Source organism: Amphiura filiformis, chromosome 1 (genome assembly GCF_039555335.1).
Source record: "Amphiura filiformis chromosome 1, Afil_fr2py, whole genome shotgun sequence".
NCBI lineage: Eukaryota > Metazoa > Echinodermata > Ophiuroidea > Amphilepidida > Amphiuridae > Amphiura > Amphiura filiformis.
In genome coordinates, this window is record NC_092628.1 from 96,102,943 (window position 1) to 96,126,539 (window position 23,597).

Sequence of the window (23,597 nt, forward strand, 5' to 3'; positions counted from 1 at the left end):
TTTAAGTCCAGTAATTATATTTTGTGGTGAGATGATGAATGAGATCTGAATACTAGTATGTGAATGTGATGCAAAATTGAGGGCAGTACAGGAATATAACATTGTTGATAACACTAGTTGTTAGTAAACAGACCTCATAGTGTTGCCATAGTGACATGTGAATTATATGAAGAGAAGCTTAGAATCAAGTAAGAGTAGATTCATTAATTAAGGGCAGCACTTTGAACTGACCTGGAACTGGATAAATATAGCCTGACACTATGATATGAATACTGAATTTTAAGTCCCAACTTTAGAAAACCTTATAGCGAAGCACAGGCACTCAACCCATAGTTCTCTAATTACATCCACAGTGTGAGCACATGCATGCACAAGTGATGCGCATGATACGGTAGTCCTGGTAGTTGGAATAAGTCTATTGTGTGCTACGCACGTACGTGCAGAAGAACAGTGCACTCTGTCGTTACTAGTATAGAGGATCTGTCAAAACTGTATAGAGCATTGAGCTACTGAAGTATAGATGCAATTATTGGCAAGATTCAGGTTGTAACAAATGTGTGCAGATCAAGATGTGATTGTAAACTATGTAAATGAGTACTACAGGTGGATTATGAGTAAATACAATGGATGTACATCACTTATTGTTATCTAAATGGAAGTAGTTCTGTGATCGTTCTCATAATGTTGTATGCAGTATCCATGGAATAAGTTGACCGAGGATATGATGTCATCATTTGGTTGATGTTGGGGTAAGTACAGAGTTGTGTGAAAACATTAGGGTAATTCTGTTTTGTTTGCGTAGTTGTGTGTGCATTATGATGTGTGAACTGTGAATGAACCAGGGTGTTAAAATAACCCCATTTGTTGCAGTGTATTGAACATGATGCTGGTTTAAGCATTAAAAATTGCTTGTATCTATAATGCATGGTACACTTTGTTATGGTTATAAGATTATTCTAAAGCACATTTGCAGCGTAAATTGTTATGACATCTTTTCATGTGTGAATGTGACGTATGTCATCACGACACATGTCATCACAACTGGTTAAATGAAGTTATAACTAACTCACAAATGTACAAATGGTGCTATTTTCTGATGGAGAAATATCAGGGCTGCAGTTTCATTATTTTTCAAGGTAGGGCACGTCATATTTTACTCCATGATCCAGTCTTTGGTGCAATTGGGATTTTTGAAAGTGAGCTATGTCACAAACCCAACAATTAATGAATTATGCCAAAGAATGTAACTAAAGGTACATCCTAATGACTTGGCATTTTATGCACAGAATTGAATAATTGTTCTAATGCAAAAAGCTTGACAAGAATATTGCAATATGATATCATTGGTACCAATTATGAAAATATTATATTTCGTTTTTATCCCAGCTAGACTCGAACACTGACACTAGTAAAGAATGCTTTCCAGGGTCTGTGCTTACAATGTACCTAAAGGCAGGAATTTGTGTGGATTTCTTGGAATCAGCATGCATTTTCAATTTGTTTTGCATAATTTGTAAGACATCTGCACTTTCTGACTTGAACCTGCATCACTGCATAGTGAGTAGGGATGAGCAATAAAATAAACTATTATTAATATTAATTAACAATAACAAAAACAGTTTTTTTTATGAATTCAATATTTTTTATCACTATTTTATATTGTGAGTGTAAAAACCTTATATACATGAGCTGTTTTTGAGATGTATGTTATTTTACAGTGCAAAATTCCATATGCTGAGTGTCATTGCAGTATTGTTCAAATTTGATTGATATGGAATTTCTCAGAATATAGAGTGAAAATGTCTGTTTTCATTCTTGGAATGAAAGCTAAAGTGATTGTGTAAATTTTAATTGTTGCTGCCGATGTTTGCCAAACAAGTTTTTGCAAAATAATATTAATGTTTTAATGGTATAGATCAATGGCAATCTAATTAGAACATGTTGGTATTGACATTGTAACAGAACCAGTAGACAATATTGATATGTAATATGACAACAATAAATACTCATCATCAATAAGGCACGGCAGTGCACACATGTTCTAGTTGTGAATCAATACTAGTCAAATTAAAATAGCGGCTATGCCATCATCGATGGATGGTTATTGGAAATTATAGTGTGATTGACATCGGGGTGAAGCAATAACTGAAAACTAAATTTTTTGTGTGTCATTTTGGTGTTTGACATGTAGGTCAGAATTTTTCAATTTCATACAATGTATCAATTTATAATTGAATGACAAGCTTGTTGAACATTAACAAAAAGAAAAATAAGTGAATTCTGGAACACTATTTTTTGGCCTGCAAAATTTGTAGGAAAAATAAAACAGCTTCACTTCAGAATTAGGTCCAAAATATATTATGACAATTATACTAGTAAATGTTGTGCTTGACTTGAATTTGTTTTCCTGTCCTGAATGACATTGTTTATAGTTTATTTATATTTGTTTGTTTTTAAACCCTTACCGTACTCGCTTGTAGGAATTTCAAACCCTTGCATCAAACTTGCTGTTTTAACAGATAACAGTTAAAACTGTTTCATTGTTGCTCCTACTATTTTCTAATTCAGCAGGATTTAATTGCTTATGCATAGATGTATGTTGCACTTTGCATAACTGTGTGTACTTGTAATTATGCATACCAAAAGCAAATGAACAGTCAGTATGATGCATTTTTAATAATCCTCTAACAAACATTGACAAACATCCCAATATTGGAATAATCCAAACATCCGGTAAGACAAAGATGCATTGTGTGGGTCATCATCTTAATTAGAGACCCATGCTAATGAAGCCTACATAATGACCTCATTCATTATCTAAATCTATGCATCAGGAACACTCATAAAGAAAGCTATTCATTAGGCTTGGCCATTCATTAGTTGCTTGGATTCAGATCACTAGAAACAATGACTGAGATTGTAAAATATGGTGAATTTATTACAGCATTGCTACATGCTGGAAATTATGACCAAAATGGAGGAAATGGGGAAAAATATAATTTTATGACTTGTATTTTAATCATTTTTGAAATACAGTGGTGAACTGGTTGTAGCATAAATTATGCTTGATGTTCAGTATGCTCTAGATACTGTTGGTGACTGGTTGTATTTGCATTTTTGAAGTATTGTAAAAAATGATAACTAGGCCTACCTGTAGGCTAAAATGTTTTGCAGAGGTCTTTTTACAAGTTGCATTGCGTATTATTTTGCAGAAGGCCTTATGCAAATGTTTGACGTCGTGCACGTATACACAAGGACTTGCGCTTAAAAGAACCATTGCAAACTGCCTGGCTGAGTTTCTTTTGGGGTGTTTGGTAGAACAGCCATGTCACCAAAGGTGTCGGCGATCAGAGGATCTATGCCAGTCGCAGGTATCTGGCTCAGTCAAGTGAATCTGCCTTGAGCTTGTCCAGAGGAAACTGCGAACTGAATTATTTGTGGGGGAAAGTGAGATGATATTTGGCCAAGGTGATGGATGATGATGATGCTGAGGTGATACAAAATCATCCAAGCTGCAACTTTGCCATCTGTCCAAGTATCACACCTGACCATCTGCTAATAGCATGGTGATAAGCACTCATATATTTGCATTTTTTGATGTTTAAAAAAAATTTGATTAGCCTATATTATGGATGTAACAAATCACAGATTCTAGAAGGGGAAGGAAATAATTAATTTTGAAAAATGGTGATATATTTGTGTTGTGTGAGAAGTGTACATTTTGTAGATCATAAAACTGACAGTTCGTACCTTTGAAACGGACACCCATTGTTTTTACAAACTTAAAAACTTGAGTTGTCATTCTCGGTTTTTTGTTAGTTTGCCTTTGTTTTTAAATTTGATAAGTTGACATACAAGTAGTAGGCTTTTATCACTTATGTGTGCTAATTCAGTAATTGTGATTTTATAACAGGTCCTAATGATTGTGTGGCAATTTGCCTCTAGGCCTAGTTGATATGGTCTTGTCTGTACAATTTTTTGCTAAAATTAAAAAACTTTTTTTTTAATCTGTAAAAAATATTCCTTTACAGAAATTAAAGTGGTATTTTAGGAGATTTTCCTCAAGACTATCATAATCTTGTGTTTTGATATCTGAATGATGCAGACCTTGTGGCAAGTTTACTTAGAATTTTATGATCATTAATATCGGTATTATCCATTGTCTTTTAGTTCAATTAATTTATTTATCCTTCGATAAACAGGAAAAGGAAACAACCAGCATTCAGTTGCAATATTCTCAATACTAATACTTTAGATTTTACCTTGACTTATCTTAACTTTTAATGTACGTATGACTTTGTACATTGAAAGTAACATGGTCAAACAAGATAATCCTGTAATTATCACAATGAGTAAACAAATTGCATTAAATCTCAATGTAATGGATTACAAATTGGTTCTATTGGAGATGATCTCGTCTAATCTATGCAACAAAACTATTTTATAGCCTAGATCCAGGAAAGTTGCCTAGATCATTGTAGATACTTCCTGAATTCTTAGGCAATTTTTGTTTTATTGGACAAGTTCATTAGGTTAATTTGGGTGCCTTTATAATACACACAATAGTATACATTCTTTTATGCTGATGAAGATATATATGAAGTTCATTTCCCCAGGGTAAGGATATTTAATTGTTTGGGTTGTAAAAAGAATTCCATTTAGACAAAAGAGAAAGAATTTGCTTTGTATTGAATAGAAAGTCATCAATCACAGCTGTGGTTTATAATAATTTAATGTGATTCATTGGCATGCAATGCGGTGAGTATCACTTGTGAGGAAGTCCACAGAATTCACAAATTTTGTGTAATGCATGTCTGACTGCAGTGTGATTAGTGTAATTTCTGGGAATAATGGGTGGGTATTTTATTTTATTGGCAAAAAACATTGATTTTAATGATTTTGTCATTCTAGTGCCCATATTAAGGGGGTACTACACCCCTCGATAAATTTGTGTCTATTTTTGCATTTTTCTCAAAAACTCATAACATAGTGGTAACAAAAGTTATGTATATTATAGGGGCAAGGAATCCACTTACTACACTGGAATTTCAGAGACCCAAGACAAGCGGTTTGTTATATAAATTTATGATAAGAAATAAGGTACCGCTGGGATGTACCTCGTTTCCTATCATATATACTGAACCGCTTGTCTTGAGTCACTGAAATTTCAGTATAGTAATTGGATTCCTTGCCCCAATAATATGTATAACTTTTGTTACCAGTGTGTTATTATTTTTTGAGAAAAATGCAAAAATAGTCAAAAATTTACCACAGGGGTGTAGTACCCCCTTAAACATAGTACAAATATTGGGTAAGTTGGGTTTACACTAGGAAGAGTTTAATCCACTCAGTTTTTCCTTTTCACGGCACTAAAAAATGAAATAACTTGAAATCAAGAGATTAGAGAGTAAGTAAAATCTGAAACAGCTTTGGTATAGAGTGTTTAAATTCTTTCCATCGCATGGTTCTTAAAATTAATTTTTTTTGTTTTTCTTTCCATTTTAGTATTTTGTTGTACTCTAAACACTAGACATGGCTTGAAATCACTCTTTTGAGAGTTGTAGGTTATGTAGGCTGGTATATCAAATACTAGATCACAGTATATAAGAATTTCTACATCTTTATTTACGCACACCACCACGAAGTGCAGCTCCATTCGTTGCTCCATGGGACATGTGAGAAATATGTTGACTTAACGTGATGTTTTTCCATTTACGCTTGATTTGGGACTTGCTATGCAGCACTGTGTAAACAGGCTACCAACTGTGAATATCTCTTAAGAAATTATTGTGAAAATGATATAATATATTTCAAATCATTTCACATTGTCGTTCTCTGTTCTGGCACGTGAGAAGTTTAAGGTGAGTATCTATCTTTGGTTGAAAGTTTACAGGAGGTGGTTTGCCTTTCATCTACATTATCATAGATGAACAGATTCAAATGTTGCAATTTACATGTAGAGGGTATTCATTGTCATAACGTGGGTGCATCCTTGAACCTTCTGAACCTTCTGAAGTTGTAGTCAGCAGGGCGAAAACCGCAAATCGCTAACTATTTGGTGACCTGCAAGCTAGAGGTTTTTCTTGAATATATCTAAAGATGGGGCTGATATAGTGGTTTGAGTGAGGGAATTCCATGCCCTTCCAGTTCTTGGGAAAAATGAGTTTTTATAGACGTCCTTCTTGATGAATGGAATTTCAACATGTAGGTGGTGGTTTCTTCTCAAACCCGCAGCAGAAGAAGTTTGAATATAGGCTTCTTTGTTGATTCCGACCAACTCATTTTGGATTTTGTAAAACATAGCTAAACGATTTCTCTCCTTCTGACAGCTAGAGTGTCCCATCCGAGATCTTCCAGCATCTGAGTGACACTACTTTCTCTTTGGTAATCCCCTGTGCAAAATCTTGCAGCTTTTCTCTGCACACTTTCAATCTTCTTTATGAGTCCCGCCCTGTATGGGTCCCATGCACACGCAGCATACTCTAAGACTGGACGCACTAACGTTAGATATGCAGTAGACTTCACTTCCCTTGGTGTGAGATGTTCATGAGTTAGACTATTGAGGAATATGGGATGTTTGATTTGATCCATGCACAATTTTGAATTCTGAATTTGGGCTGATTCAGGCCAAAAAGTTGTGTAATTCAAGTTGCTCTAACAAAATAATGTTGGGCCAAATTTTTGATTGAAGTATGTGTGAGACTCATCAAATTATGTTTGGACCAAATTTTACACGGGTCCTGTACATGTAAGTGTCATAACACATTTTTCATAGATCTGAAACCTTCATTTCATGATTGGAATTCTTTGGAAGTGCATTCATTTTGTATAAAGTACAATCATGCATTTGGTTGGATCATTGAGAAGGACAGCCTAACAAAAGGAAAACCTAGAAATGAAAGCAAGTAGGTATTTGAACTCTTCACTTTTATTGCCAACTTATATGATTAGTGACAGTGTATACAACCAGACCTTTTAAACTCAGTTCAATTTATTTTATGGAGTAATATGCAAGCAGTCATGAACAAAGATTCAACAATATTTTCAATCTCAAACACAATAATCTTTATTGTTAAAGAATCCATTGTTGATCAATCATCCATTCTGCCAATGTATTTTGTATGTCTATTGAATTTGGTATAACATGCTGTGTAATAGGAATAATAAAGGGGGTTGCCAACACTAGACTATTGGCATATTTATTAATATGTCCAAAAAATTGAATTTCAATTTCTCACCTTTCATACTTCATAGAATTCATAGTACAGGTTGCATACATGTTGCAAATTGGAAGTTTCAGTCATTTTAGTGTCCTATATGTAATACGGCCTATTAGTATTACTACAGAAGTGCAGAATTTAGTTGAGTAAATTGAAGGAAGTTTAGAATTGATTCTGTTTTGGGAGCTGATAAAGAGCCAATCGGTAAGTCTAATTAACCATAGCAACGAGCAGGTGAAAGTGTAACTCATTAATAGAACTAAAAGTACATATACATTGGTATGACAGCTGAATTTGACATAGGCTATGTGTGTACTGTTAATGAGGAAATGCTGTCTTCAGAAGACAACCGCAAACAATTAAAGGCTTTTTGTCCTATTGGAGCGGATCTTTTGATGTGATATCCTTGAGGTGGTTCTCAAGATTTCCTGATTTGGGATTATTCATAAAATATGAATAATATTTTTGATTTATTAAGTCATAATTGTAGTGTGTAATATAACATGTACAGGTGTCATTCATTCAGCCATACAATCCAATATTAAAGTAACATGCTTAAATGTTTATTGGATTTTCTAAGTGAAAGATGCACGTACTGCATGTTTTGTGTGGATTTATTAAAATATTATGCTATCTGATCAAGCAAACTGTGTGTGGACAATGTCACCCAAGTTGCTTTTGAGCAAGCTGATTTTCGATTTATCAATTAAATCCTTTTTGCTTTCTTTTACATGTCACTTTTGATAGCATTTACATCACATTATTAAAGCTGATTTTAAGGTCTTGATCATGATGCAAAAGAATGAAAATTGACTTTCCTCAACATTGTATATTCATTTTGCTGAAATAATGTGTTAAATGTTTGAGCATAAATATTGCATATTCTGTGATTTTAGTACAAATTATGGTCCAGATGTCTGCTCAGTCATATAAATTATTGGATGATTGCATCTTGGTGACAATATCATGATTCAGGCACAAAACATGATCCTCAATTCCACATCATTATTTCATGCTTTTATGATCAGGTTTCTGTGTGTGCCGCCTGTTCAATAGGTTTGAAGAAACGATGGGTAGAAGTTAACCATTAATGCATTGAAATATTAATGAAGTTTTATTATATTTTTACACCTTCTGTGATATTGTTAGCTGATATGCTCTGAGGACTGACCTTTGATTGACCCCTGAAGAAAGAAGCTATATACTCAAGAGCCTAGAGCTGCCAAACCAGCCTCAATTAATGCGATGGCAAATCTAACGCTCAAATCATGCGCGGTGTTGGATAGTTAGAAGTGCATCGCTGCGTCATTGCTTACGCTAGCTACCTAACCTAAACCTTGGGAGTTATTTCCAACTCTATGGACTTAAAAACAGTTTAATATCCACAAATTGTCTAGCCAAATAATGATTGTTCATCTAGCGAAATAATTTGTAGATCACTCAGGCCTTGAACATAGTGAATGTAACTTGTACACAATTGTTTTAGTTTATTAAATTCACAACTAATTTAGAGTAAATGAGAAAATGCAATATGTTCTGTGTTTATAGCCGAATCAATGCACATGATTTATCTTGGTAAAATGTAAACCTATTTTTAATTTGCAGTGCTCTATATTGTCAAACTTATCACAGTATCACAAATTGCCACCATGATTAAAGCATGATAATGCTTGTGCTTGTATTGTTGTAATGCAGATACTGGAACACATGTGTCCTGATGCCACCTACTTTGGCCAAAAGGATAGTATTGTTAAATTTTCTTGAAAGCCGACACCCCTTTGGCAAAAAAGCAGTTCATACATTTGGGCATCTTCATGAATAGTAATAATTATTATAAACCGCAAAGTTCTATTGATTGTCAGGATTTCAAGCAGATAGACCTTCAAGGTATATGATTTATATGAGCTAGCTCAAATATTGATAACTGGGATTTACCTTCAGAGAGCTTCTATGTTGTTTTGTTTGCTGTCAACATTAGCATTGTACAACTCAAAATTCTCTTTTGTAGTCTCACAATTTGCTTTTACTATTGGCAATCCATAATGTATCAAACAAAGCATTGAATGGCTGTATTTGGAGCTGAGCAAATCTAGTCATTTCAATTTTCATAATGGGAAGTGAGCAATTTAGCAAAGAGTATTATTTTATTTAATAGTGAAGGGAGGGAGGGGGGAATAATAGGGAAATACTGGGAGCTAGGGAATGGATCAATACTATGTGTGCTAGTGAAAACAAGTTGATTGGGCGGACAAGAGAAATAGGAAAACAATATCCCTGGTAACTCAGACTTTGAGACTCCAGAAACCACAATATAAACATGGAAATTGTTATTCAATTTCTTTTTATATCATCTTTATACTGCAATGAAAATTAAAATTTGCTGCAATAAAATCTTGATTTTTTTTTAAATATGGAATTAAGATGGTCATAGTATAGGGGACCTAAAATTGTCTAAGCATTTTCTTGAATGTAAATATTGTAAATCTAAAAGTGTTCATTATTCCCAGTCTGTGAAAATAAAAAAATGTTTGGACAGAATATATAATGAGCAGTGATTACGATAAAGCTAAATACACTAGTACTTGAAAAATAAAATAAAAGCATTTATCTAGAGCGGACTTACGGAATTGAATATCTTTATGCAATATTGTGATTGCAAACTAGCACAGCGAAGTAATGCTCTTGTGATGAAAGGTATCTTTTTTGTATTTGATAAATGAAACTGCAATTTCAAATGAAAAGAAAGGCTTGGATGTGTGTTGAATCTCCAGGGAAATAAGGTGTACAAGATTGGAAGTTTCAATTATCTTTTGAGTCATGGTATTTGTCTCCTCAGAGAGGATGAGAAGATCATTTTTTCTGATCTCATGCATTCTCTATCTTGAGATGCAAGTAGTGAGTGAGAAGTATTATACTAGGCCTATACTAATATTATGTGTAGCTTTATATACTGAACTCTTCCATCTTGAGTGGTTGGATAGCATGATGTTGTCCTAATCAAATTTTGCATTCTCTCTCTGATCAGGAAGTGGGTTTGTATGCACTACTATATAAAGTGATTTGCATTGGGACTTATCTGTGTTGCTTTAAAGTGATCAATTTATAATTATAGGCATTTATTTGTATTAAAGCAATTATATTGATAGCTATCTGTTGTTGGTTTTGATTTATCAATTTATAGGCATTGATGATATAAAATGGAAGGTGGAGAAGCAAGAAAGGGTGCACATTTACAAGATCAGCACACGTACGAGCATCTGGTTAACCTTATATTAGAATCTATAGAAGAGTTCAGATTAAAAAGCAGATAAACACCATTTTCAAACTTTTTGAGTTGGGCCACCATTTATCTCTAATCATCCCAGAGACCTAATACTGCACTGTCCTTGTGCTAAATGAGCATCTCCTTCAGCAATCACTTATCATTGGAATAGAGATGTAATTGCAATCTGCAAATAAATCATTCCTAGAAGAAGAGATAATAGACAGACATCATTTAGCTGGTGTTATCTGTAAGGCAACTAGATACGGCACATTTACCTAATCCAGTCAAGCATGCATGTTCCAGTGCTCAGTTTATGCCAAAGGGATATTATTTATCAAGCCCTATGGATAGACATGCTCATTATCATGCAAATGACTTGTATTGTTTCTATGGATTTCAGTGTATGGTTAGCCATGTCTCTTTTGGTAAAAATACGTCTAGTCGTCTACGTCTATCTCATTTATTTCTTGAAGATATATTAAAAGCAAGGAAGAGATTTTCATGACACATGGTGCTGAAAAGTTGACTCCAATGTGTCTGAGTACATTTTATCCACTAATCATGCTAATGAATTGATTTATCACTGAGCTTCAATGCATTTTGTTCAGGTCGTTGAATTTGGCACACTGGGTATAATGAGTGCAGTGATTAGATTGTGCATTGAGTCAAAGAGAGGATATACATAAGAAATCTGCTGAGATGAAATGAGATGATTCAAACAGTGTTCTAGTTGGCTTGAGTTGCTTAAAAGCTCGCATGGCAAGGTGCTGTCCAGGAATTGACAATGCATTTGGCAGTTTGCTATAGTGTGTATACATGATGAGTACTTGCAAGGAATTTGATGGTGAGTTAAACTAGAACTAGCATTTGCAAATCACAAGGTCCCTTGAATAACGTGAGCAACAGTGAGCAAAATTGCTAGCCTTTCATTTGGTTGCTCTTGCTCTATCAGAGCAGTGAATCAATGCTATGGTTTTTGTACCCTAGCTCTGTTCATGATACGATGTTGCTCTTCTTGTGTTCTGGCAAAACTCCATCCATGTAAAGTTTGCAGACACCAGTGCATGGATCCATGCACATTGTACAATTTGCCAAATTTGTGATTTTATATTGGTTTGAACTTTGAATAATACAGAGAATAAGGGGCATGTAATAAATGCCAATGATTTGTCAAATATCTTCAATTGAAGTTGTTGCCTATGTATAATAATATCCGTAAGCAAACAGACCTGGAAAATGTTGGCTGGTCCTTGGTTTCTAAGGCTGGACCTTTGTACCATTTACGGTTTTATATCAAGCATCTCTGATAGAGAATGCCTTTTAAAATGTCTTTGCCTGGATCAAGGTTTCAAATTTATCAACATTTCATCCCATTGTTTGTATTACTGTGACTACTGATGGGTAGGGCCAAGCAGCGTCTATGGGCCAAGAGGAATTCAGAAGCAAGTAATATCAAAGGAATTTGCTAATGAAGTAGCCACCATGTATCCATGGCCATTATACCAAGACAACAATTATGTACATTGTAAACAGAAAAAGGCGGTTTGGATGGATGATGGCTTTGGGTAGCTTTGAAGTCTACCGAGATGTGTAAGGTGAGATGGAGGTGGTAAAGTGAATGTGAGATCATTGTCATGTGATGAAAACAAACAACATTCATCATTGAATTACATTGGAGTACTTGCATGTTTATCTTGCTAATGCATTATGCTAGAGTGTCTAGATCTAAAATGTCTGGATTGTCTCCATCAAGAGATGTGATTATGGAAGTAGAAGACACAAAGAGTTAGCAGGATCTGATATTTCGGAAGGGGGGGGGGTCATGATTATCTAAGAAGCAACAAACTATAGGCCTACATTATTTCAATTTGAAATATGAATACTTTTAGAACACCAAAAAAATCGCAGGTTTCCATTGAGAAATTTTAAAGAATGGTGCATAAGGGGCACGTACACAAGTTTGTATTAAATGTGTAAAATGTTAGAATATTCTAAAAGATCAACTTTGAAATCTGTTTGGAATTTGTATTTGCTCCATAGAATTGTACCTCTGGCTCATGTCCTCATCAATGTTTGTTTGCTTTTAAATTATTTGTTTGTTTGCTTATTCTTCTTGCAAATCAACAAGCCACATCTGGTGAATGGTGACTAGACCTTATTGTAATATGGCAATACATCTAAAGATGGTTTCAACACATCCCAATTGTGCTTGTAGAATGCAAATTTCAGAGAAAATCCCTAAATCCCAGGCTTGACTGAGGGATTTGTGCATAATGACCTCTCAGTGTTGGATAAAGAAAATATGGGGGAAATCGTTATTTTGACAGTTCCAATTATTCATGATTCAGAATGTTAAGTTTGATACTGATGAAAGTTAACATTTTGATAGCCTGTTTGTATAATTAAGACTAGATATAAAACGATGCCCTATTATTTGCTGTTTTGCATCTTTTAGATTACCATGTTCAAGTTGACCCACTCGGCGACAAAATTTAAAGCACCATCAAATTGTGCAACAACTTTTTCATTCGTGGTAGAATTGTATGGAAAGTCTTTTGGTAGAACTAGAATGGGAGGGCAAGCCCAGAGGTGCATCAAATGCAAACAATCCCTGCTGTCAGACAGAGAAGCCTACTCCTCCCACATCTACTACCATGACAACGAGTAAGGGGTCATGACAGGATACATATGCTGGTACTATAAAATGCAAATATCCTCACTACATTCATTTTGACAATTATGTGCTTTTTGTGCTCCAAACAGCTACGAAAAGTAAGAATTTGCAAATATATTCTGTAATGTTTCCATCTATTGCAATGAAGCTTAGTTAAAATCTTAAATTTTGAAACAAGTGAAACAGTTCAAATTGGGCAAAGTGTGAGGCCTACAACCGGGCTTCAATTTACACCGTACCACCATGACTACCACAGATCCCAGTAGGATCTGTTGTAGTAGGCCTACAGTACTGCTGCATGAAAAATTTATTCTTTTGAAACCATATTATGAGCACAAGAGATTGATCTCAATTCTGATAAAATTTGTACCTCTGCACAGCACATCACAAAAGGCAAAATAAATTACCATACTCAGGAATTTTCAAAAGTTTACTACTTTACTTTAGAATTGATAATACCAGCATACAACAAAAGCTGTACATTTTATTTGGATTTTCATATCAATGTATCCAAGGATTTGCCATATAGCCTATGTATGCTGCAGATGGATTCTGATTTTATTTTATTCCTGTGTAATTAAATGTATTTTACTACATTTTAATATCCAATGTAACATTGCGTGAGAAACCTGTAGACTTTGTGGTTTACAGCTGCAGGCGAGTTTTAGTGGTTTTGATACTGTTTGTTTGGTACCAATTGGCTTGCTTCTTAGAAATCACAGCATATTACGGACAAATAAAAAAAAATCCAGTTGATCCTACCAATTTTTCAAGAAAGAAAAAACTTCTTGTTATTTTTTTATTATTTTGATGGAGGTGAAAAGATGGCTGGTCTGGCCTTTTATTAATTCTCCTTTGGTCAAAAATTTATTTCCAGGATCTGTAATTCAAAGAGACTGTTAAAATATTTTGACTCCAGGACAAGTTCTGTGATACAAAATATAAAAGTAGGCCTATATAAAAGTTGTCAACTTGAAAATATTGTATGCCAACTGAACAAGAATTTTTTACTTAAAAAGTGCTTTGAAAACTTGACTTCTTTTCCAAGCAGACAAATTGCTGTGAAAATATAATCATTTTATGCTCTATGTCAATTTGTTGCATTGAAGCTGCTTGGCTATTAATATTTCATAGTCATGGTGTCACCATTTTATTTGCACTTTATTTTATACAATTTTAAACAACTATCACATTTCTGGTCAAATTGACAGTATTGTTGCAATGACAACCGACTTCCTCTCGACTGAAATTGCTTTATACAAAAACTCCCTGTTTGAGATCAATAATTAACTGTATTTACTTGTTGCCCTTGAATTTGCATGGTAACGATGAAGAGTCGTTTGCACGTACGCTATGGTGAGATGTGCATAGAGATAGTATTTAAAGGTGATACTATGTGGTATTTAGTTTCTGGCTGTTTTGGGGGTTTTGTATCAAATATACAATTGCCATGGATCTTGATAATTAATTATAGAGTTGGTAAGGAATTATTGATTTAACCAAAAATACAAATTTCTGTTTGGGGTTTTTGTTTGCAAAGATGTTGTTGCAAAATAATAAAACATGTGAATATGCAAAAACAAAGTGGGTAATGGACACAAAACACATCAAGGATCAATAAATGATACAAGAGGATACCTTGAATATGAACCGAACAGGAAAGAAAACAAGCAAGGTACACCAACTTAGATAGCGCAAAATTGGCATTTGGCAAAGCACAAAAAATTACTAACTACTACAAACAAGATTGTCAACTTTTATGCAAATTATGTACATGTAGAAGAGAAAAGTCTAATTTTGGCAAATTTTTTACCCCAGTGCAACTCAAATTCTAAGAGTGGCCTACATTGTGACAACAGTTGTGCAAAAATGTGTTTCTATTCTTGGCTGTCAAAAAGGTTCTATGGAATATTCCCTTTAAAGAACTAGAGTTAATAATGCATTGATTGAGGCATTGATGTGCACTGAATGTTATATAAAGACAAAGAGAGCCCGACGACAGTAATTGTATCTGAATCGATTGGTATACGTATGGCGGATATTGGTGAATAATGAATAGGTAGATATCTCCGGCTGAGATGGATACAATCTTGCCAATCTGTGATGCAACCAAGAGATGCATAGTTTTCTATATGGTTACATCTCATCTTTTATGAATGGGCTTCTTATCTCGGGGCCATGATTATGATTTTTGAAATATCAGTGAAAAACAATTGCATAAAGGGTCATGAGTTGTGATACTGTTAACCTGGCATCATGGTGCAGTGATAAGAATGGTTCTGAAAATGAAAATGGCATATATATATCATTCTGCAATAATTTATGAGTAAAAATTAATACTTTCTACTCAAAATTCTAAATACATTTGCTGTCAATTTAATGGAATTGGACAAAGTATTTGCTCTTTCTGATTTTGAAACAAGGTATGGTAAATCATGAGCAGAAAAAGGAGAAAATAAAGAAGAAAGAGCATTTGGAATGACATCACTTATCAAAATAAAATTGCCTCCACTTCTAACAAAATATAGCCATGACTATGAGTTCATGCAAGGAGTAGAACATAAAGCCTAGATTGAAAGAAGAAAGAATCCCATTTCCTTATTCTGAAGATGGTAATTTCCTTCATCTTTAAAGGCTGCAAACGAATTGAGCTAACCAAATGCACTAGCGTTGATGAGTTTATAATAAGTCCATCCGTGCATCCATTTGAGCAGTAGATATGGAATAAATAAGTACGCATCACCAGTGATTCTTGCTGGAGGCATGAAATTTTGCGCCGATAGATAAAGTTGTCAGTGAAACCTGGTATTATTACTATTATTGATTCAAGATACGATATTGATTTGGGGAATCCATCATCAAACAGTGTGACATTATACAGAGATATTTTATTAAAAGGCTTTGAAATTTGAAAATATGTGAAAATAATTGTGTAAAAAGTGATGCAGGATCATGCATTCAACTTTTAATTGTTGAAATTACAGATGAGAAATGTTTAATCCATTATGAAATTATTGTCAAAATATAGGGCCCAGTTCAATTTGGAAATTTGAAATATTTTATTGTTATAAGTAAAAGATAATATGAAAACAGTTTTGTTGAGTCATGGAACAGTTGAGTCGATCAGTTTCTATGCAGCTTCCAATTTCAAACACGATTTGCAAAATTTGTTGGCCAACAATGTTAATTAAAATTCCTCATTTGGACAACCATTTTATCTTCAACTTTCTAACCCACTTGGTTTGAATAATTTTACTAATCCTCCAATTTTCCACCTATTTATCCAAAATATTTGAAAACTTAAGCTTACCTTTTGCCTGGAGTAAGCCCAACTCTAATTAAGGTGGATTAAGTGAAAATCTAACATTTAACTTCAAAACACACAGTTGCTAAATCTAAAAAAAGAAAGAAAAGGGGAAAAAAGGTCATAATCCAGGCTCAACCAATTCATTCACAAGTCTGGTTCTTATTAGCAACAAAAGGCATAAACCCTTAGTAAATCTGCACACCAATAACAATGTATAACCACACAATTCTTCTGGTCAATGCTCATTTTGGAGGTTTTTGACTGTTCAAAGTTGTTCATGTGTAAAATGAAAGAACACAGGATGCACGGAGGCTGGTTTTTGTTGCAGGTGTGTGTGTATACCAAGTTTATGTTGGGGATTGCTGGAAATGGCAAGTGGTGGACACAACATTGTAGTATTTACATTGAATAATAATATTACCACAGATCATTGTTGGAAATACCTCAACTTTTGAGTGTGCAGATTGAATCAAGATGTCTATGCATTCTGGTAGACAAAAATAGTAAGTAAAATTCTAAATACAGCTGTGTTTGTGATTGTATCTAGTAGTTGGCATTATAAAAAGTTAAGAATAGAAATTTTCCTTCTGTATATGGTTGTATTGATTGCTAAATCAGGGTGGTCAAGGTACTTTAGTAATTGATTGAGCTTTCAGTTACTTGAGTGACCATTGCAGTCTTATGTATTAACTGACCAACAATGATAGAGAAAGGATACTAAAAATATTGTATTGTTGAGAAGAAAAGCAAGATTTAGTTGCATTGGATGTGCCTGAGTGTCTCTTTATACAATGTGGTCATGTATCACTACTTTCTTGAGCTCTTTTGCTTTTAGTATGATGTATTCACTCAGAAAGGCTGCATCAGTCCAGAGAGGTTGTGTTGCCTGCGTCAGGCCAGCCCTTTGGGCTGGCTTTGCACCCTCCAAGTCTGTGAGAGCCAAAGACTGCAGGTAGTGTAGTGGTCATGATGCTAATGCTAACCAATATTATTGTGGATTCTTACTGAGTAATTATGTGAGTACAATGTATCTATTTCATTGAATCTTAGTTCAGTTTTCAATTCAAAACTGTCAATTGGTTTCAATGCAAGATGATAGTCCAGTTTCATCCATGGTCATTTCGCCTTGCTGGATAAGTAACGCCGTAAGTCCATTTACGGAGTTTCATGCTTCAATAGAATTTCAACCACTTATATGATACTGAATCTTCTTTTCTGATGAAATTAGTGAAACTATTAATCTTACATGCTGAGCTCTACAACCTGTTGTAAAGTGTTTGGCATGCACAAAGGGGGGAGCTGGTGGTTTGTGAGCCGAAAATGTTTGAGCAGTCGGGGGGATTGGTGGAATCAAGACCCTCCTATCCCACTTTGGGAAACCTGTGCCTGCAACTGGTGTTCAATGTTCCATCCATTCCCAGATCTTGATGTTTGATTACCTGAAATTTGCTGCCTGATCAGGAACAAACCTGTTGGCCAACCAGGATATGACTGACTGCTACACCAGGGCACTGAACCTGTAGCTAGGTTATCACTAAATTCAGCATTTGTTTCACTATTTTATTTAGTTTCCATTCCACCAATGTCGATCACCATCCTTCTATTCTCATACCATGTCAGATTAAATCGGTGAGCACTATCTGTCTTCTTAACCGTGTGAATGAAGTTGGCATTCCAGCTATGTGAAATGGAACAAATAGGCGTATAATTGCAAATCACATTGTAGGGTTGATGTTTACATTAATGTGTCTGCTTAGATATAGTTTACATGCCTTATCTGTCAAGTGGTATGTATGTGAACATGGGTATTTCATCTTGGGATGATGAGATTTCTGTCATGTGATTTTCTGGAAAGTAGGATCCTTTTTCAAACCTGTTGTATGGAGCACTGTTCTGTCAAGCAGGAATTTATGAAAGATTGAAGGAATGAGATTAATCATTTTGATGTATAAAGCACAGTGGAACTGCAACCCAAATCCATAAAACATGAAACCCAATTTCGTAGTAAATTACAAGGGAAGGGCAGGCAACTAAAATTTAACCTAAATTCTTTGTCTTCCAGCGCGTGTGGCATATTCCCCACAGTTCAAATGAAGTAATGACGAGAGTGAATAAAATTATATAAATTTTGCCTTCATCTGGGATTGACCCAGGAACCTCCTGCAGGAGAGTCAAAGATCTTTATTTTTACTGGACCCTGCTCTCACTTGTTGATACGTATCAATATTTTATTCATATCCCTTTACAGAGGCTCGTAATCATGCACACATCTGGTATCAGGAAAAGTGACCGATGTTATAGCATTAATCATTTTGTAATCATTGAAGATAATTATAGCATGGTTCAATAACCTGTAACCCATATTTCTGATGAGCTGGGATGGGCAGAAAAAGCAAACAGCTTATGATGATGCCATGATGATTGTGCTTTATGATTCGTGACAGTAGGTGAACATCCTCATTAAATGGCCATCAGATGATATGATGATGGGACACATGTAGTAGAATTTAAAAATACCATCTCAAACTTAAAACATTGTCCTAAATTATGTTTTTGGGCTTACAAATGATTTTCCTGTTTTGCCAAATCAGAAAATCCTAAAATTCACCAAAATTACGATTTTTGGGACAAGCATAGATGTGCTAGTGAAGTGGACAAAGGGCAAGTGTGAAAGCAATGTGTGATAATTCGAACATCACAATGATTGAATTGTGATGTACTGTTACTGGATATGTTGTTAGTGTTGAAAAGCTCAGATACTTTCACAAGTACATCACCTTAAGCCCAGATTTTTGCCCAGTATGTACATTATACGAGATCATGTGAAATCAGAATTTTAAACAAAAATTTAGGGCTTCCTCAAATGCTAGCAAATGTTATCATTTTGGTTTTATAACATAATTATCCAACACAGTACCAGGTAGCCAATTCAAATTTCCATAGAATTCTAATTAACAATCTTGCTAGTATATTTTATACTGAAAAAAAGTAATAAAATTCCTGATTAATAAAACTGCAGAAGCCAATCTGTTTCATGAAATTACAATTTATTCAAGTATTGGTCAGTTTTAGCTCTTGGTTTTACAGCCATATCAAACAGGTAATGTAGCATGAAATCATAACTGTAAAAGTGGAAATTTTCATTGGATTAATTTTTGCATTTTGCCAATTTATATAAACTGTTCCTTTTCTTTTTAAATTTGTGATTCTTAGTTTCCTTACATTGACCCATACACAAAGGAATATATTCGTGCGTTGTTTATTTTCGCGATACAAGTTTGGAACGCAAAAAGCGCGAAAATAAATGTAGCGCAAAAATGTCCACTTTTACAATATTTGATTCTTTGTGTAAAATACCAGCAAATTTGTGTGGTGTATCACTGTTACCATAGTTACAGCATCATGAACATTATAATCAGTATGGATGTCAACATGTTGACATGTGCATCATTTACAGACACTAGAAATTACATCAGATTAGTGAAATGTTGTCAAGGGCATAATTATAATTATTGATAATACTGGTCTCAAACAACACAGAATTTTATGCCAAATGCAGGTTTGTGCCCCAGTGGCTTTGGAGCTCAAGTCTCACCCCGGTTGACAGGGCCGTAGCAAGGTTGAAAATGTGGGGCGGCCATCACAAATGTGGGGCGGCCAAATTACAAATACATGCCCAAATTGAAATAAAGATAAAAAGAAAAACATAACAAATTTCTCAAAAAGTGGGGCGGCCATGGTCTCCTCGGCTGCCCCGCTTGCTACGGCCCTGCCGGTTGATACCAAAAAAGGTAGCCTATTTTGGGCACTTTTCATCAGCCACTCAGTCCCTGCTGCCCAATCCACCCCACTCCCACACCCCCACACCCCAATGTGAGGTCACCACAAACAAAACATTGAATGAATGAGAACAAGTTGGTAGGTCGCACTACTTTCGGGTTCTGTTGCTATGTACACTTTTTAGAACACTTTTCCAAAAAGAGTTGGTTCAATTGATTCAAAGTCCAACAAAGTTTCGGCCAAACATATTTTGTCCTCCTTTATTTTGGTTCAAATCTACTACTTTCAGGCTCTGTTGCTATACCGTAGTCTACTATCCAGAGAGGTGCGCTCGGTTGAACGCCTGGTGCTATGCGCTCGGTTGCTTGTGCTACGCGCTCGCTCAGTCTGTGAGGGCCACAAAATGCGGGTAGTTGGTATAGGGTTGGTTGGTACCACAAAATGAAATGTCATCATAATGTTAGTCTAGACATAATTATATGGTCTAGGCCTCTTCATCATTTGGTATCTCAACCAAAAAAAGTACATTGCCTCTGTATGCATTAATTTGGTATCAAATTATTTTATTGTCATTAATGAACAGATGCACTTTTGTTTTAAATAAAGCAATGTAATTTACAAATTCACACGGGTGTTTTAATGTGGCATTCTTATTCTATTTGTATCAATTTTAACCAGATCCACAATTTTGTACACCATTGGAACAGTTTAGAGAGGCATTTTACGAACACACCTCAAGTCAGCCTGAAAAGTGATGAGAAATAGACAAACTAAGCTTGAAAAATATAAAGAAAAACTGAAGGAAATTATTGTAGTTGATGGGTCTATTCACGCTGGTAGTTTCTACATCCTCTGATGCATATGGGTCCATATCAATTTGAATTTGGTGAATGCATGGTATGTGTATTATAAGGCACTTTTGCCTGATGCTTTTAAAATAACATATAAGACAGTGACTAATTTGCCATCTTCCATTTTCCATTTTCCATTTTCTGGTTTACCTGGTACTGCATGCTATTGAACTGATAGGTAGATCAGTTCAATGAAGGGAAAGTAATTGCACTAATCTATTTTGCCTCTAAACAAGTTCATTGTACCCATTTTGCATCTTACTTGCTTGGCTACTGACCGGGATGAAGACAGGAAGTTAAATTATTAAATTGTTTGATCGGAAAACTCTACCATATTTGAAAAGTATGGAATTTGGCACGTTTTGGAGGTTTGTTGTTTATAAATTATGCATATGTACTTCAAAAGCTCTTTATGATATACATGTAGTTCTTGGGTTCTGATGAATATTCATGCTGGTAGATTCCGCATCCTCTGGTGCACATGGGTCTCATCAATTTGAATACCATCGTGAATGCATTGGTATGTGTGTTAAGGCATGAATTCAGGCTCATTGCTTTTAAAATAAAATAATACAGTGACTAATTTGCCATCCCCCCTTTAGCTGCCTTACCTGGTACTGCATGCTATTGAACTGACAGGCAGATCAGATCAATGAAGGGAAATTAATTACACCATGGATTCTATTGTGCCTCTAAATGAGTTCATCGTACGCATTACTGGCTTGGCTACTGACCGAAGTAAAGCAGGGATGAAGAAAGAAAGCTAAATTAACTACATGTACAAATGGAATGAATGTCTTGAGGGAAATAGATGGATAGTTGCTATATACAAGAAATTATTTCTACAAGGCTTATTATTGACTGAGAGAGGATTTATGCAAGCGAATATTCTATTTATGGCTGATGAAGTTTTAAAAATAACAAAACGTATCCCAGGACTCTGATCAGGTACTGATCGAGTAGTTGTTTCATTTTCTAGGATTTATTGTAAGCAATAGTGATTGTGGATTGTCAATAAGCCATTCATCCATCACCATAATTTTCATCTTCAGTAATGTTTAATTTCTGATCAGTTGTGTGCCTCCCGGAGAAGATATCTTACCCTTCCCAGAATCCTTTGCAACATGATACATCATCTCATTTCATCAAATGACACTCCCATACTTTGTACAGGTGCCTTTTTTTCCATTTTGAAAATATACTGGATAAAAAATAACATATTTTGCAATATCTGGATGTGCTCAGTTCGTTGAGGTACATTTCGTCACTATTGACCCATGTTGCACTAGATAGCAAATCAGTACAGAAAATTGAAATGGGAGAAAAATGCATTTATGGGAAGTGTAAAATATCTTTTCTGATGCATCCATCATCTCAGATTGAAAATAACATGTCACTTCCCATCATTTGCACATGGATCTGTATTTCATTGTGACTCAAAGTGTGCCTTTGCAAACATGTAAGAACAGATCCTAGTTTTTAAACAAAAATATAATAAACTTGACTTCCCCAACTACTCAGTGCAACACAACACTGTCAATACTCTCATCATCCAAGAACGGAATATGCCGGAAGTTAGCATGTGGAATTGAGGTCTCTCCTCTTGATTTATGCAAAATAATGATTAAAATGTTTGATGATCAACAATTAAATCTATTCATTAACCTTTATAAGTGGATGGTTGTAATCCCATCAAAGGACCCTAGAGGCTAAAACTTGCTTCAAATTTGAAGCACAGATCCTATGATAGAGGGTCTGTGTTTGAAATTGAGCTACACTGTGAGCTCCATGATATTGGCCATTTGTGGTCAATACACATATCTGAACAGATTTTACATTTGTCAATACACATTTGAACAGACATCTTTGTGTCCAACTGGTTGAACAGGGAATATGCAGACATTGCCAATGTCAAAACCATATTTCATGTTGTTATTGGATTCCCTAAGGCTTACTTTGCTAATTGCTTCACACCTGATCTCCAATCGGTAACCTCAACCATCAGGTGAAGGTGTGAGTTCTCTTTGTCACTTCTCTGATCTGTCTACACTACAGATACTTAATCTCCACCATGATCTTCATCTCCAACTGGTTCAACAGGAAGACTTGGGTGGGGCAGTTATGATGATGTGAAGTAATGACTTGAGTAGGTGTAATGGTGCAACAGGAAGTATCTGAACCTGACCCCTGATGAGGGTTTATAAGCCACTTAATTGACAGCTTGTTTTGCCTCCAGGCCATCCCGAGGTCAAGTCCTAGTTCATAAGGCGATACACTATTACTTATTAGCCATAACAGTCTCATTCCAATTTGCACAATTCATTACCCTCTACTTGACACTGGTAGCTCATAATTTGACCTCAAGATATGGAGTATGAGTTTTGTACCCAACACATTCAGGTCATTCTACCAATGTGTATAATGTCTTGGGGTTAAAGAACTGTGTCCTGATTGTTGAGCATGATATCCTACAGTGTGATTACTGTGCTAGTGCTAGTCT

At 35.1% G+C, this 23,597-nt stretch overlaps 1 protein-coding gene across 1 annotated transcript in view; it reads left to right on the forward strand.

Moving 5' to 3' along the window:
- Positions 1 to 517: 517 nt before the first annotated feature.
- Positions 518 to 23,597, forward strand: part of LOC140158823 (uncharacterized) — a 37,566-nt gene continuing 14,486 nt past the window's right edge. The window contains 1 exon segment of the mRNA XM_072182057.1: positions 518 to 749. The gene's annotated coding sequence lies outside the window, so the exon portion shown is untranslated.